Source organism: Pseudopipra pipra, chromosome W, assembly GCF_036250125.1.
Source record: "Pseudopipra pipra isolate bDixPip1 chromosome W, bDixPip1.hap1, whole genome shotgun sequence".
NCBI classification, from domain to species: domain Eukaryota; kingdom Metazoa; phylum Chordata; class Aves; order Passeriformes; family Pipridae; genus Pseudopipra; species Pseudopipra pipra.
Window position 1 is genome coordinate 19,780,545 of NC_087580.1, and position 12,915 is coordinate 19,793,459.

Sequence of the window (12,915 nt, forward strand, 5' to 3'; positions counted from 1 at the left end):
CACTGCAAAGACACACTAAACATCTGAACATTTGGAAAGCCTTCAGGGATGAAGCGGCCCAAGCCAATGATGTGGAATTCCTGAAGGCTTTCCCCATTAACTTAGAGGAAGTCCGTGCCCCTGAATGGAGGCCCATATCCTATCCAATGTTAAAGGATATAAAAAAGGCCATCATACAGTGCGGCCTTGGAGCCCCATTCACCGTGGGACTCCCGGAGTCTTTTTTCCTGGCATAGCGATTAATCCCCTATGACATCAGGGCAGTAATCAATGGCTTGCTATCCACGGTGCAGTCCTCAGTTTTTGAAACTGAGTGGAAAAAACTAATTACTACATACATAAATGAAAAGATGGAGAGAAGAGGGATTCCAGTTAGACAGGCAATAGATATGTTATACGGAGAAGGAAACTATGTGAGCAGGGACGATCAATAGAGAATAGACTTAAAGTATCTAGATGTTACCGAAGAGCTGGCAGTTGAGGCCCTAAAGAGGGTGGTGGACGCTTATGTCCAAACACCACCGTTCACCCTCATCAATCAGGGTCCAAAAGAACCTTCTGTTGATTTTATAACAAGGCTAAAAGAGGCGATAACTCATCAAGTTCAAAAAAAGAGAGCCAGGATATCCTATTTAATAAATTAGTGTACAAGAAAGCTAATGAAGACTGCCAGAAGGCTCTAAAAATGTTAAAAAAACCTACCCTACTTGAAATGATAGAAGCATGCAAGAATGTAGGGTCAGGGTCACACAAGGCCCGCTTGCTTGCTGCCACCTTGACTGGGTCCCAATCTTGATTCAACTGCGGACAAAAAGGACACATGAAAAAACATTGCCCTAAGCTAACAACAGCATCCGATGCCCCAAGACACTTTGTAGGAGATGTGGGAAGGGCCGCCATTGGTCCTCTCATTGTAGATCCCTTACAAACGTTAACGGCGAACTCCTTCTCCAAGAAAATCACCCCATCTAAAGAGGAAGATTGAGGAGGAACAGCAAAGAGACTGGGAGAGATTCAAGGCCTGGAGGGACTTGTACGGAGCCTGAACGACTTAATAATTCATGGACTTTCACATTATTCCCCAGTTTATTACTATGTTCAATGCACCCCTACAGCTATTCCTATGTTAATCCCCTTGGTTTATATTGTTCAGGGCTTGTCTGGACTTGCCCTCACGTTTTCCCACCAAAAGTTGTTTACTCCCTTACTCTCCCCTAGTTTTCCCGCTCATCTCTCACTGATTGGCTGGCGGGTGCCGCAGTGCAGATTGAGCTCTCATTGGTCCCCTTTCCTAGATACTCCTAAGTTCTACCCATCTCTTCCATGTTCTCCAATCCTGTTCTACCCTGAGGTGTCAATCCCATGCTCCACCCCCATTATCAGACCTCCCCTTACCTAAACCTTCTATAAGTCCCTGTTCTCCTTAATAATTTGGCCATTGCACCCTGATCTTCTACTGTGTCAGAACCCTTTTGTGCAGTGTCACGTCCCTATTCCCTTTTCCCTCGGGCCATGGCAGATGGCCCCCAACTGCAAGGCACAGTAGAAGGTCTCTCACATTGAGAGAACTCCTGTGTGCTTGCTGGGGCTCAGGTGACACCAGGAGCGGTGTCCACCCTGCCAGTCCTCTTCAGCTGGACGGACAACTGTGGACCATTGGGTCGCACAAGTCAACGCACCGGAGAAGGTGAGCAGCTGGGGACATTCCACTTCCCACCCCGACACCCAAACCCATAAAAGGGAGGATTAATAACATCACAGACAATTGTTGAAGTCGTTCTAGTCACCATGGGACTCTCGTTGTCCACCTCCCAAAAGTTCGTCTACCGACAACTCAAAGACTTTATCATTGAACACGGTCACCCCCTGGATAAAAAATACGCTAAAGTGCTTGCCAAGTGGCTGGATCACAAGGGTCACATACTTGCAGAAAACACCTCTGTGGACCAGTGGCAGTTGATAGGCTATGATCTGTGGCGAGCTAATGATAGGGGGGACCGGACTGCAAAAGAAGCACTGATTACCTGGAGACTAGTTCTGATGGTGCTACAGCACCAGATGATGAACCTGGACGGTGGTCTCCACGAAACCCAAGAAATCACATACGAAACTGCTATCTGACAAAACAACAACTACCTTGGCACACAAACTTCACCGGTCACAAGACAGTGGGGGGGAGAGAGAAACTGCATCACGGCACAAACAAAATGGCATTGGGAAGGAGGGAGGCGAGACGCACAAGGAGCGAAGGAGGGAAAAGCTGCCACGGGAAACGCCAGTATGGGAAAGAAGGGGGCAGGTTCCCTCAGCACCACATCCTAGACCACCTCCGCCTGCATACATCAGGGACTCCTCCCCCAACACGCCCACACGTATGCCCAGTTCCGCCTCCTCCCTGGAAAGAACCCCCTCCAGGGACAGACGGGGAGTTAGGGGTGGGGCCAGGCCAAAGGTCAGGTCAAGTTTCTGAAAACATGGTCACACCCATAGGGCCCATTCCACTGAGCCCTACCCCACCTACCAGTCACAAGACACTGACTCAGACTATTCGCAGCACTCCCCTGAGAGGCAGGCAAATCATCCGAACATCTGGAAGTCTTTCAGGGAAGAGGCTGCTCAAGCCAGCAACGTGGACTTCCTTAAGGCCTTTCCAATTTATTTAGAGGAGGACAAGGCCCCGGAGTGGAGGCCTATCTCTTACCCAATGCTGAAGGACATTAAAAAAGCTATCATTCAGTAGGGGCTAGGAGCACCCTTCACAGTTAGCCTTTTGGAATCACTCTTTTCAGCATATAGACTAGTCCCATACGATATTTGTGCAGTTGTAAATGGACTATTTTCCACTGTACAATCATCCATCTTTGAGATGGAGAGGAAGAAATTAATCACTACTTATGTCAATGAAAAGATGGAGTGGAGGGGAATAGCGGTGAGACAGGCTATAGACATGCTTTATGGTGAAGGGCATTACTCAAGTAGGGACGATTAGTCCAGAATTGATTTGAAATATTTGGATGTATCAAAAGAATTGGCTATGGAAGCAGTTAAAAGGGTAGCAGATGCATATGTTCAGACTCCCTCATTTACGCCAATTAACAAAGGTCCAAAAGAACCTTTTGCGGACTTCATTACTAGATTAAAAGAGGCTATTAGCTGACAAGTCCAACAAAAGGAAAGTCAAGACATCCTCTTTAACAAATTGGTAATTGAAAAAACAAATGAGGATTGTCAAAAAGCTCTCAAAATGTTGAAAAACCCCTCACTACTTGAGATGATAGAGGCCTGTAAGAACATTGGTTCTGGGTCCCATAAAACATGCCTATTAGACGCCTCTCTCACCGGATCCCAGTCCTGTTTTAACTGTAGTCAAAAAGGTCATTTCAAAAAACATTGCCCGGAGTCGATGACAGAACCTAATGCCCCAAAGACACTTTGCAGGAGGTGTGGGAAGGGCCGCCATTGGTCCACCAGTTGTAGGTCCCTAACCAATACTAATGGCGAGCCTCTTCCCCCAAGGAAATCCCCAGGACTTAAAAGGAAAGTGACTTTTAGTTCACTACCAGACCTTCGTCCGTGCTCTTGTGAGCTCTTGGGAAACGGGGGGCAGAGCACTCAGGGGGGTGCGAAGACACAAGCATCCCCTCAGCTGCACTCCACCTGCGCCCGACACTGTGTCCAGCTACCCCGTAGTGTGGGAGCCCGCACCGGTTCTGGTCCCAGTTAGGCAGCAATACACCCTGTTGGAGTGGATTACTCTACCTGTCATTCACCCCTCAACCCATCTCAGTTCATACGAACAGTTGGCCAGAGTTAGGTCATCTGCAAACGTATACCCAGAACAAACGTACTTATTAGTCTCTCACTTCTTGGCAATGGAAAGGGGCGTGATGGTAGTTCCAACCCTCCTAACAGGTCTTGCCAATGACAATATTGTTGTGCTCCCACCCATGCAGCTAGAAGATCGGTTCCCTGTCACCAAGATGATCTCTACAGATGCCCTGACTTGTGTGATGTCTAAGGATGAGGAAGAGAGGAGTGAGGCACTGAAGGAGGCCAACTGGGCAACCTCCAACCTCTCTTGACGTCTTATTTATTTTTCAGCACTGAGACATCGGCAGAAAATTAAGGTGGAAGGGCTATTGGACACGTGACTATTCTGGCAGCGCGGGACTGGCCATCCGGCTGGCTGGCCCAGTCCACTGACACTTGTGTGAGTGGTGTAGGAGGTTTGCAGCATCCAGTCAGAAGCCTAGAAACACTGACATTAAGTGGGCCAGAGGGCAGGCCTGCATCCCTTCAACTGTATGTCCTTAATATTCCAATAACATTGTGGGGACAGGACGCCATGGAACAATGGCAGTTGAGCTTGAGGACAAAGGCAAATTTTTAGGAGGGGTCACTGAGCAGGTGCAGCTGCCCAGACTTAACTGGAAAACTGAAACCCCTGTTTGGGTGGATCAGTGGCCCCTACCCAAAATGAAGCTGCAAATTTTAAATGGACTAGTTAATCAAGAATTGGCTAAAGGACACTTGGAGCCTTCCACCAGTCCCTGGAACACTCCAGTGTTTATAATACAAAAATCCTCAGGTTCCTGGAGATTTCTCCAGGACCTGCGCAAAGGGAATGAAGTCCTAGAACCAATGGGAGCCCTCCAGCAGGGAATGCCTTCTCCATCCATGCTCCCTGCTGAATGGCCCCTAGTGGTAATTGATATAAAGGACTGTTTCTTTCATATCTACCTCAATCTGGCTGATTCGATCAAATTTGCATTCTCAGTCCCAGCCATCAACGCTTGTGAACCCCATTGCAGGTTCCAATGGAGAGTGCTTCCCTAGGGGATGAAAAATTCCCCGACACTATGCCAGATGTTTGTGGCAAAAGTGTTAGAACCCATTAGACAAAAATTTCCACAGTCAATCATCTTCCATTATAAGGATGAGGTACTGATCTGTGCCAAAACAGAATCGGCAGTCGAAAAGACTCTAAATTTGATGATTTTGGCTCTAAATTCCCGAGGATTGGAAGTATCCCCTGAAAAAGTGCAGAGGGAAGCACCCTGGAGTTACCTCGGACTCCAAATCACCTCTAAATCTATCAAACCTCAATTGGTTATGATTGATAAGGAAGTCTGAAATTTAAATGACCTCCAAAAACTATTGGGAGCGATCAATTGGATCCGACCAGTATTGGGGATCACAACTGGTGATTTGTACCCCCTATTCAAATTGCTAAAAGGAGATGCAGACTTGTCCTCCCCCAGAACTTTAACTCCTGACACAGAAAAAGCCCTTTCCACAGTCAAGAAGAAAATATCAGAGAGACAAATAGGCAGAAAGATGGAGGGACTGCCATCCTCTTTAATTATTATCAGAGAGCACAAACAGCCACTGGCCATATTAGGCCAATTCTCAATGGACACTAAAGACTTCTGTTTGTGGGAGTGGATATTCCTCCCACACCAATTCCCAAAAACAATTGTTACCCTAGCGGAAATGATTGGAAAATTGGTTTTCAAGGGATGCACCAGGTGTTTGGAACTCAGTGGAGAGGAGCCAAGTTGCATAGACCTCCCACTGACTTCTGAGCAGCTGGAACAACTGCTGCGGAATTCCATCGATTTCCAGATTGCCATCGGAGGCTACCCGGGAGAAATTAAATTTCACCTCCCAGCGTGCCAATTTTACAGAGGTTAATTCTGATCCCGGTGAAACTGAAAATTATGCAATCAGAAATGGCAATAAAAGGTGCCAAAATGTTGTTTACCGATGGGTCTGGGAGAACCAGGAACGCTGTAATCGTGTTGCAAGAAAACAGTAATTGGCAACAAGATATTTATAAAGCCCAAGGTTCTCCCCAGATTGTGGAGTTGTCAGCAGTTGTTCGCGCCTTCGAAATCTTCAAAGATGAAGCGATCAATATTGTATCAGATTCAGCTTATGTTGTGGGCGTTGTGAAAAGAATTGAAAACTCGTATTTGAAAGAAGTTTCAAATGAAAAGCTATTTGGTCTGCTAAAAAACTTGTTGTTTCTAATTCATGACAGAAATTTTGAATATTACATTGTCCACACAAGATCTCACACTACTCTATCAGGCCCTGTGGAGGAGGGAAACCAGACTGCTGATCATCTGGCAGGTATGGTTGTTACCCTAATTTGTACCAACGGGCTAAAATTTCCCACGAATTTTTTCACCAAAATGCACGGTCACTGCAAAAACAATTTGGCCTGAAATTAGCACAGGCAAAAGAGATTCTAAAAGTGTGCCCTGACTGTCAAATGGTTGCCCCGTTAGTTCCAGAGGGAACTAATCCTAGAGGATTGACGTTGTTAGAGATTTGGCAGTCGGATGTCACGCACATACCTGAATTCGGAAAATTGAAATATGTACATGTGTCCATTGACACATTTTTGAAGATGATTGTGGCCACTGCACATTCTGGTGAAAAAAGCAGAGACGTGAAGAGACATTTTTTATCAGCATTTGCCAGAATGGGAGTCCCGAAACAAATTAAAACGGACAACGGGCCTTCCTATGTTTCTGCAGATACAAAAAAGTTTTTTGAGGAATGGGGTGTACACCATACCACTGGGGTCCCACATAACCCCACAGGACAAGGTATAGTAGAAAGAGCCCACCAAAATATAAAAAATTTACTAAAGAAACAGAAAAGGGGGAGTACAGGTATGACCCCCCAAGAAAGATTGGAAAAAGTAATGTATGTTTTAAACTTTTTAAATTTGTTGGAGGAATCAGAAACTCACACAAACAGAAGTCCAACTGATAAGCACTTTAACTCAGGTACAACACAGGATGTAAAAAAAGCGAAGGTGATGTATAAAGATCCATTAACAGAGAATTGGACAGGCCCCTTTCCCCTTATCACATGGGGGAAAGGGTACACTTGTATTTCAGGAGACACAGGACCTAAGTGGGTCCCGGCAAGAAGAGCGCCAATCTTCAGGAACACAGATACAGCATGTGGACCGTCCGCACCTGCGCAGTCACCGCCATCATCATAAAAATGATTACCACCACTGCTACTTCATCACCGATCAGAGACTGGAAGAAACAGCCCGCTGAAAATCTGTGGGTAACGTTGGCCAAAGCCATGGGCACAGACACCTTGTGCCTAGCCTTGTCCAGTGCTGGAAATCCCTTCCAAACCTGCCTAGTAGGTATCCCTGTCACCCCAGGCAAGGTCTGGAACATGTTTGTACTTCAAAGCCGGATCTCAGGCTACCTCCCACTGAACTCAGCTACACTGCCACAAGCCATCCGGCACCAGGTGTTCACTCCCGATCCACCTCAGGAGACTGATCTCCTCGGCTCCCTCCCCACCAGTTACTGTGTTGTTTTCCATAGATACACGGAACCAAAATTATTTACACCCCATAATGTATCCGCCAGCAAGCCCATTTACCAGGGAACTTCCTTGCTGTGGTGCAACAAATCAATTGCCACTACTGTGGCTACAGAACACGTGCCAAGAAACATGAAGCTCCCTAAAGGGTTTTTCCTTCTGTGTGGGGATGGAGGTTGGCAGGGCATCCCTGCTTATCCAGAAGGAGGTCCCTGCACAGTAGGGAAGTTGGCACTTTTTAACCCGGCCAAATTTAGATTGTTGGATCAATTGTTTACCCCCAAAAGCCATGCTAAAAGATCCTTATCCTTTGCCATGGGCGCACCGCTCAGACTCCCCAAGCCAAAAAACCCCAGAACACCTGCCCCCAAACCAAAGACCACAAACCCTCCAAGCAAATATCCTTACCACACCACAGACAGATATTGCCACACCACCACCACCTCTGTTGTTCCCTACGGACTGTGATTCCAAAATTCATATCTGGTCCAGAATGAAAAACTTCTGGGTATTATTCCCGATTCCGGGTATAGGAACAGCCATGCAGAGTGAGTTCTCATTGGTCCCCTTGCCTAGATACTCCTAAATTCCACCCATCTTTTCTGTGTTCCCCAATCCTGTTCTACCCTGAGGTGTCAATCCCATGCTCCACCTCCGTTATCAGACCTCCCCCTACCCAAACCTTCTATAAGTCCCTGTTCTCCTTAATAAATTGGCCAATGCACCCTGACCTTTTACTGTGTCAGAACCCTTTTGTGCAGTGTCGCTTCCCTATTCCCTTTCCCTTCGGGGCGTGGCAGAGGGTGACTTTCAGCTCCCTGCCAGACCTTCGTCCATGTGCATGTGAGCATTTGGGAAATGGGGAGCGAAGTGCTCGGGGGGGCGACGATACAAGCATCCCCTCAGCTGCGCTCCATCCTGCGCGACCCATCTCGCCCATCTACCCCGTAGTTCAGGAGCATCCACCCATTCAGATCAAAGAACAGTGTGTACCCTTGGACTGGATTATACTAACAGTCACCTCTCCCTTGCTTCAACTCAGATCTTCTGAACAGCTTGCTAGAGTTCGCCCGGCCACCAAAGTATATACAGAACAAATATACTTAATTGTTTCACACTATGTGGTGATGGAAAAAGGAGTGGAAGTAATTCCCACCTTACTAACCAGGCTCACCTGTGATAACATAGCTGTTTGTTTGTCTGTTGCCTTTCTGCCTGTGCAGCTCGAGGATCGCTTCCCAGTAGGAATGATGATATCTACGGATGCTCTGATCAGGATCATGTCGGAAGATGAGGAAGCAAGAAGTGAGAGCTTGGCACAGGCAAACTGGGCAACTGCCGTGAAATCTTCCAGACCTTTTCTAACATGTCTCATTTACTTTTCAGAGCCGTGAAATCCCCAAAAGGTTAAGGTGGTGGGCTTGCTGGACACGGGGGCAGATGTAACAATCATCGCCTCCCAGGACTGGCCGTCCAACTGGCCAGCTCACTCCACGGACACGCGAGTCAGTGGAGTGGGTGGCTCCCAGCAGCCAGTCCGAAGTCAGGAAGTTGTCAATATATACGGACCGGAGGGCAGACCTGCATCTCTCTGACTTTATGTTCTTAATATACCAGTAACACTGTGGGGGCGGGATGCCATGGAACAATGGCATTTGGGTCTTGAGACAATTTTTTGGGGGGCCACTGAACAGATGCAGCTGCCCAGACTCACCTGGAAAATGGAAATTCCAGTTTGGGTAAATCAGTGGCCCTTGCCCAAACAAAAGCTGCAAATTTTAAATCAATTAGTAGATCAGGAATTGGCTAAAGGACGGCTGGAGCCTTCCACCAGTTCCTGGAACACTCCAGTGTTTGTCATACAAAAATCCTCAAGTTTCTGGAGATTTCTCCAGGACCTGCGCAAAGTTAACGAAGTCCTAGAACCTATGGGAACCCTCCAGCAGGGAATGCCATCTCCATCCATGCTCCCTGCTGAATAGCCCCTGGTGGTGACAGATATTAAGGACTGCTTCTTTCATATTTTTCTTAATCTGGTTGATTCAGCCAAATTTGCATTTTCGGTCCCGGCAATCAATGCTTGTGAACCCCATCGCAGGTTCCAGTGGAAGGTACTCCCTCAGGGGATGAGAAATTCACCAACACTGTCAGATGTTTGTTGCAAAAATTCTAGCTCCAATCAGGTGAAAATTTTCGCAATCAATCATCTTCCATTATATAGATGACGTTTTGATCTGTGCAAAAACAGAACTGGCAGTCGAAAAAACCTTAAATTCCACACTTTCGGCTCTGAATTTACACGGATTAGAAATATCCCCTGAGAAGGTGCAAAGAGAGGCACCCTGGAGATACCCTGGACTCCAAATTAATGCAAAATCTATCAGACCACAATCAGTTGCAATTGACAAAAAAATTCAAAACCTAAATGATCTCCAGAAACTGTTGGGAGCAATTCACTGGATGCGTCCTGTGCTGGGAGTCACAACCAGTGATTTACACCCCCTGTTTGAGTTATTAAAAGGAGATGCAGATCTGTCCTCCCCTAGATCCTTGACTTCGGAAGCAGAAGAAGCCCTTTCCATAGCTGAGGAAAAAATATCTAGACACCAAGCAAACAGGAAGATGGAAGGACTTCTTCTTTAGTAATCATCAGAGAGACCCAGCAGCCGCTGGCCATCTTCTTGGCTAATGACAGGGACTTCTACTTATGGGAATGGATATTCCTCCCACACTAGTTTCAAAAGACTATTGTGACTGTAGCAGAGATGATTGGCAAGCAAGATGATTTTCAAAGGGCGCATGAGAAGCTTAGAGCTCAATGGAAGTGAACCAGATCGTGTCTACCTCCCATTGACCTCTGAGCAGCTCGAACAACTGCTGCAAACCTCCATAGATTTCCAAATTGCCATCAGTGGATACCCAGGAGAGATAAAATTTCACCTCCCGGTGTGTCAATTTATCCAAAGATTAATACAAATCCCATTGAAATTAAAGATTGTTCAATCAGACGTTCCCATAAGGGGACTTTTCACCAATGGGTCCAGAAATAGGGTCATTGTTTGGCTGGGGAATGACCATTCGCAGCAAGACATCCACAAGGTACAAGGTTCACCACAAATTGTGGAGCTTTCAGCAGTTGTGCGTGCTTTTAAAATCTTCCAAAATGAAGCAATCAACATTGTGTCTGATCCGGCCTATGTTGTCGGCATTGTGAAAAGAACTGAAAACTCTTACCTGAAAGAAGTTTCAAACAGACGTTTGTTTGAATTACTAAATGAATTATTATCCTTGATCCACAGTAGAAGATTCGAATACTACATTGCACATACCCGCTCTCACACTGGACTACCAGGCCCTGTGGTGGAGGAGAATCAAATTGCTGATCAACTGGCAGGTATGGCTGCAATACCAAATTTGTATCAACAGGCAAAAATCTCTCATGAATTTTTTCACCAGAATGAGCGATCGCTACAGAAACAATTCGGTTTAAAGTTAAATCAAGCGAAAGAAATCTTAAAGGCATGCTCTGACTGTCAAACGGTTGCTCCCCTCACCTCAGAAGGAACCAATCCCAGAGGGCTGGAGCTGCGGGAAATTTGGCAATTGGATGTTACACATGTGCTAGAACTCGGGAGACTAAAATATGTACACGTGTCCATTGACACATTTTCAAAAATGATCGTGGCCACCGCACATTCCGGTGAAAAGAGTAAAGATGTTAAGAAACATTTCCTATCCGCATCTGTGAGAATGGGGGTCCCAAAGCAAATAAAGACGGATAATGGCCCTTCCTATACGTCTACAGAAACCAAAAAGTTTTTTAGTGATTGCGGTATTCACCATACCACAGGGATTCCTCAAAACTCCACAGGGCAAGGTATTGTAGAGCGTGCCCACCAAAATATAAAAAATTTATTAAGAAAACAAAAAAAGGGGAGTATGGGTATGGCTCCTCAGGAAAGATTGGAGAAAATTATGTACGTCCTAAATTTTTTAAACATTTTGGAGGAATCTGACATGCCCATAAGCAGAAGTCCTGTAGAAAGACATTTTAATACAGAGAATGCACAAGGTCCAAAAAAAGCAAAAATAATAAAGATCCTTTGACTGACAAGTGGACAAGCCCCTTTCCCCTGATTACCTGGGGGAAAGGGTATGCCTGCATTTCCGCAGATACTGGACCCAGGTGGGTCCCAGCAAGACAAGTGAAAATCTTAACATGTGGACCACATACGTCATCTCCCTTGGTATCGGAATAATCCTCACAGCACCGGAACCCACACCAGCCGTTCCAGTTTGGGCATACCAGCGACCCGAGAACACCTGGGTGAAACTGGCATGGAAAACCAATAATGGGTGTTATATGTCTCTCTGTTAACAACGTCAATAACTTGTTCCAAACGTGTTTGGTTGGTCTTCCCCTCAACGATAATTTTAAAAATTATTTTGAGTCTCCCTCATATACTGAAGAAGAGCCTGTCGAATTTGAGACCCTAGGATCAGTAATTACAAATCAATGCTTCAAATTTGTGTCCCGGTCCACTTCCCGAATCGAGAAAAATGATGTTACCCCTTTTAAAGAATTATACAAAGATACTTCCCTGTGGTGCAACAACACTATACCAGAGATAATCACTACAGAATCAGTGGGCTCTAAGCCTAGGGAAAGTTCTTAATATGTGGAGAAACAGCGTGGATCGGAGTCTCTTCATACCCCATTGGAGGGCCCTGCACCACAGGTCAAATTACTTTGTTCCATCCTCTCAAATTTAAATTAATTAATGAAAAACCCGCTACCCTGATTCGGCAGAAATGGGACTTTGAATTGATAAAAATGCAGAACCCTATTCTCAAAGATATTCTGAAAGCGAAATACCCTGCAGTAGGGCTGGAGGTGAAGCCTCTCACCCCCCGACCACCAAGTCTATATACCACTCCTAAGAAACCAGTTGTTACCACTAAAAAACTTACCACAACTCGGTCCCCTCTGAAAAGTGATTGGAGACTAGCCCGTGGCCAGGCCATTGAGACCTACGGGAAAGACTCTCTCAATTATCCTACCCCCCAGTCTCCCCTGAAATGGGCAAAAGAAGGTTCTTCAACCTCATCAAAAATCTCTCTAATTCCCCCTGGAGCCTCGTACCCTCCAGCAGGAGTCCTCCCTATCCCAAAAATTCCTGAAGATTGCGACCCCAATATCGACCTTTGGTCTACTACTGGCAATTATTTTAGTTCCTTTATAATCGCAGGAATAGGTACTTCACATGCCCTCAGTACCTTGATACACATGGGATGTTGGCTCTCAAAAGAGGCCAACATGACCAGCATCACCCTAGAAGGCTTAGTTAGAGACACACAAAAATTAAAAGAGGTGTCCCTTCAAAACAGGGCCACAACAGATTTCCTATTATTAATGCATGGTCATGGATGTCAAGACTTTGAGGGAATGTGTTGTTTGAATTTTTCTGATCATTCTGAATCGGTATTCCAAAGTATTAACACATTGCATGCTCTGATTAATGACATTAAATTTTCCCCTAAAGTATTTACCGA